At 44.9% G+C, this 5,063-nt stretch overlaps 1 non-coding gene across 1 annotated transcript; it reads left to right on the forward strand.

Annotated features, from left to right (window-relative positions):
- Nucleotides 1-1,028: 1,028 nt before the first annotated feature.
- On the forward strand, nucleotides 1,029-1,101 carry TRNAR-CCG (transfer RNA arginine (anticodon CCG)). The gene has a single exon. It is a non-coding gene; the product is annotated as a tRNA-Arg (tRNA).
- Nucleotides 1,102-5,063: the final 3,962 nt, after the last annotated feature.

A 5,063-nucleotide genomic window follows, 5' to 3' on the forward strand; every position in this document is an offset into this window, starting at 1 on the left:
ATATATTTATCCTTGTTGACAACGCTCCCGTTGTGCCATATCCCATACCTTCGCGAAGACTAACTGGCCCATTGAATTATTACTCCCACTATATATATATATATATATATATATATATATATATATATATATATATATATATATATATATATATATATATATATATATATATATATATACATATAGAGGCTTTTTAGAGGCATGAAACTTCTCGCTTTCGAGGGCTTGTCGAATCTGTTGTTCATTTTTCACGTACGTTCCTAACGTTCTCCGCTTCACGTTGTACTTGGTCATAACCTGCTGTCGCGATTCGCCGTTCTTCAGTGCTTCCGAAATTTCCACTTTAGTCGCCCAGCTCTTCGCGTCATAGTTCTGCTGCTTTTTCGGCGTTGCCATCATTCTAGCGCGCGATGGCGGTGGCATGCAAATACGTTCACAATGAAAGAAGAAGAAGAGAACTCCACAAGAAGAGATGGTTCCGACACGACAACACAAGGCAAAATGGCGTCGGAGGCGCTGAGTGGAGAAGAAAGAAGACGCCGACGTTCGGTAACGCTGCGATCGCCCCCACTAGTTGATAATGATGGCGATGCCACTAAGGTTTCGGTTTCACTCCAGTGGGGCCAGCGCTACTTTATCACTTTTGTGTAGCAGCAGCCGTCAGCATTTGTCCGAATGAAGCGGTGCGGAGCCGAATTCCGACGAAATAACGAAGGTTTGGTCCCATAGATGAACATGCACTTTGGCCAGGACCAATAGAGCCGTCCGAATTACCCGAATATCCGAATTAACGGGTTTCGAATTAACGAGCTTTTACTGTATATATATATATATATATATATATATATATATAGAATAGAGAAAAGAGTACATATATATGCATATAAATATATTGCTTTTACAGTGTTATGTATCCCCAAATGTATTTTTCCCAGTCGATTCATAAAATCACGGAAGGAAACAAGGGAAGACAAAGACGAAGAACCATATACCATAAAGCAATTAAGTAGGAGCATTCTAAGCATGTCGTCCGCGTGGCCCAACGGATAAGGCGTCTGACTCCGGATCAGAAGATTGCGGGTTCGAATCCTGCCGCGGACGAAGTTTTTTGCCACAAAAAACTGTGCTTGCAGGCCACATGCGGGCCACCATCACCGCCCGTAGCCTCGAAACCAGCGCTTGCGGGCCACTTGCAGGCCGCCATCACCGCACGCTATTTCAGATTTTTTGCGTGCGGTCCGCGAACGCGAACTCCGACTCGCGTAAAGTGCCAACCACTGGCACGCGTATGCTCGCGTCTACGCGACAAAAGCGTCAAATGCACCTCTCGGCATCGGAGACGCATACGCGAGGATGCGCGAGGGATCAAGCCGGGCCAACGCCACCTCTAAACAATGCCAGGGTAATGGCTCGCGCTCGCAGCGGAGTTGGCCTGCCTTAAATTTTGAGCAAGCGCCACGTGGTGGCGCTCGCGACCGAGACTATTATGGTAGTTATAAATTGGAAAAATAGGTATCCAAGCCTGCAGAGGTAAAACGGGGGCTTAGGCAGGGATGTCCCCTGTCACCTTTATTATTCGTGATGTACCTACAAGGATTAGAGACCAAATTTGAGGGAAGTGGACAGGGCTTCAACCTCTCTTTAGTCAAACAGGAAAAACTCATTCATCAGGCACTACCAGCATTAATGTACACAGATGATATAGTGCTAATGGCCAACAACAAGGAAGATTTGCAGAGATTGATGAACATCTGCGGTAATGAGGGAGATAGGTTAGATTTTAGATTCAGCAAGGAAAAATCAGCAGTCATGATTTTCAATGAGAACGACGGTAGTGAGTTTAGAATACAGGAGGGCACGCTAGAGATAACAGAGAAATACAAATATCTGGGCGTATGGATAAGCAATGGGACCGAATACTTGAGGGAACACGAAATATACGTAACGACTAAGGGTAACAGGAATGCAGCAGTGATGAAAAATAGGGCACTGTGGAATTACATTAGGTATGATGTTGTGACAGGAATATGGAAAGGGGTCATGGTTCCTGGGCTCACGTTTGGCAATGCGGTCTTGTGCATAAGATCAGAAGTTCAAGCGAGATTAGAAATTAAGCAACGTGGAATAGGTAGGCTTGCTTTAGGAGCTCACGGGAATACACCAAATCAGAAAGTACAAGGTGATATGGGATGGACATCTTTTGAGGGCAGGGAAGCTAGCAGCAAGATAAAATTTGAGAAGCGATTGAGAGAAATGGGGGAGGAGCGTTGTGCTATGAAGGTTTTCAGCTACTTGTACATGAAGAATGTCGATACAAAATGGAGGAAGCGAACCAGGAAATTGACTGGCAAATACTTAGAAAACAGCAGGTGGCCAAACCAAAAAAGAACTATCGGTTAAGAAGAAAGTGAAGGAAACGGAGACTGGCATGTAGAGAATGGGCATGATTAAGAAGTCCGCACTGGAGATCTATCGAATTTTTAAGCAGGAAATCGCCAAGGAAAGGATCTATGATAATACTCGGGGTAGGTCTCTACTGTTTGAGGCCAGGACGGGAGTACTGCGAACCAAGACATATCGGGCCAAATACGAAGGGGTAGACACAGTATGCAGTGCGTGGGGAGAGGAAAAAGAAACTGCCGAACACTTCATAATGTTCTGTAAAGGGCTTCACCCTATAGTTCAGGATGAAGACGCAAAGTTTTTCAAACCACTGGGGTTTAGGGACCGGGAGGGCAAAATAGACTTTAAGCGGGTAGACTTAACTAGAAGGATGTTATCTGATTGGTGGGTAAAGTCAAGGCACGAGTGAAAATTAAACCCTTCGCTGCAAATTACGAATCCTCGAACTCCCCTTTGAAAGAAAAAAGAATAAATCTAGTTTTCGGTTCATTAAGCATTACGGCTTAGTGGCGCTAGCCAGCGCCCGATTGAAAGGGCACAGCCATAACCATCTATCCATCCATCTATCCATCCATTCATCTATCCATCCATCTATTATCACGGCAGCGGGCGGTACCAGCTGGGCGTTCTTCATCTGCGGCCCATAGGGGCGCGGCAGTCGAGAGTTGTTCGAGGCCTGCAACTGTACACCGCTATTTCGGAGGCTGTGCAAAGTGTTGCGTTGTTGCATCGTCCACCACAGGTGACGCTAGCGACCGAGAACATATTAAAATAAAGGAGGGAAAGTGTGTGGCAGCCGTTTTTCTTCTCATGCGGCAGGCATCTTCTAGAGGAGGTGTTGGCCGGGCTTGATATTTTTGCCACGCGTATGCTACGTCACCACGCGTACAGCGGTGCCAACCAACCAGAAGCCGCGATGCCTCGAAACGTTATGCCTGATGGCCGCCGCTTCGAAGGCACAGCCGAGTGCTGAAAGCAAGCACGGAAACTACTCAAAACGTTCCGGAATGACAGCTTCGTAATCTATAACGACAACGACACTACGAACGACTGCGAGTGCAACCAGCGTGACGTCGTTTCGTGCCGAGTTCGAGCGACGCCGACAAATCCAGCGGATGCCGGCCGGCTATGCTTCCGCCGGTCCCAAGTGCGATCGTCGGCCGAGCGAAAACATCGCACAGACTACTCGAACATGTCGGTGTTGTTGTGCTTTGATCTGTGATTTTTTTTTGCTAAAAACGAGTGTAAACAGACTTCGTATGTTCGAAACTTTAAGCGTGTGCCCTCGCCTACCTCGGAGGCAATTCACAGCGGTGTCATCTGCATTCAGCGTAGGCCTCTACCCTCTAGTTCGTATGAACCAGCACATGCGAGGAACATCGGCTGAAAAAATCTACGGTAGTCTCCGTCGCAACATAGACACCATATACAACGCCCGAAACATTGCGTAGTGCATACGGAGGAGTTTTTATGTGCATTGTGTTTATTTACAAAATCGTATTCATCATCGCTGAAAGCGAAAGTCGCACTGGCCAGCACATTTCTGTGATGTGAAATCGTACGTACTAATATAAGTGTATTCGCGAATTGTATGACGCTGAAACATTCGTTGGCTTCGGTGCTGATCGTTTTCGTGTGTTGCCAAGCCAATAACAAGCGTGCGCTGGTTGGTAGCAGTGTGATGTGACTTCGTGTCGGGTACCAGAGACGCTGACACATTCAGCTGTCAGCGGTCTCATTTCCATTCACGTACAAGATAGAAACTCGAACGTGGGTTGCTGTGGTGATAGGAAAAAAATTGCATGATTAGGTGCTGCTGGTATTGCCTGCTAAATCACTTCTCTCTTGTTCTGTTTTGCCGCCATGCTCAGTAGCAGATACGTGGTTTGGAGGAATTCTAACACACATTCTTAATTAATAGTTCATTCTGATACTCATAGCTATAAGCCTACAATGGCGCTTCTCCATCGTTTTACAGTTTACTATATAAACGCGTTTTTTTACAGCTGAACAGATAACTTAAACCTTGTGAGAAGCACATGATTTTGAATCAGCTGCACGATGACACGATAGTAGGAAGAGAAGGTCACCACATGTATGCACAGAAAGAATGAAAGTGCACTAATACTGTACTGCACTTTGTATAGAAGAAATGCAAAAAGTACCTCATGTGACTTACTACCTTTCAGAACTGTGCATGTATTTATCTGTTTTTCCAGACTGTAATGAACTGAAGATATTATTAGACGGTTACGAACATTGAATCTTTGTATTGTTCCCAAGGACTGCTTCATTTCTGTTCAGTTTTTTGTATACACATTAACATGGACTATATATACATGCACTTGAGCATATTGAAAATATCAAGATATTCAGTTTAGCTATGTTAGAAAACTTGCCAAAACTTCTGTGCGGTGCTCTGGTGCAATTTTATGACAGGTATCTGTTGCATCAAAATTTTGGGCATGCTTTATTGCATTATAGGGCATTTTGACTAATGATGACATGTGAAAGCCTTTTACACAGTGTTTGGCCGCAATCCCAAAACCAATGTCTGTCTCATCAAGAAGCATCAGATGCATTTTATAGATGTTAAAGGATATTTAAACTAACAGCAAAGTGCAGAAAACTTCAACACAGCACTGATCTGCAATCACAAT

The sequence above is a fragment of the Rhipicephalus microplus genome, chromosome X (assembly GCF_043290135.1).
Source record: "Rhipicephalus microplus isolate Deutch F79 chromosome X, USDA_Rmic, whole genome shotgun sequence".
Classification (NCBI taxonomy): domain Eukaryota; kingdom Metazoa; phylum Arthropoda; class Arachnida; order Ixodida; family Ixodidae; genus Rhipicephalus; species Rhipicephalus microplus.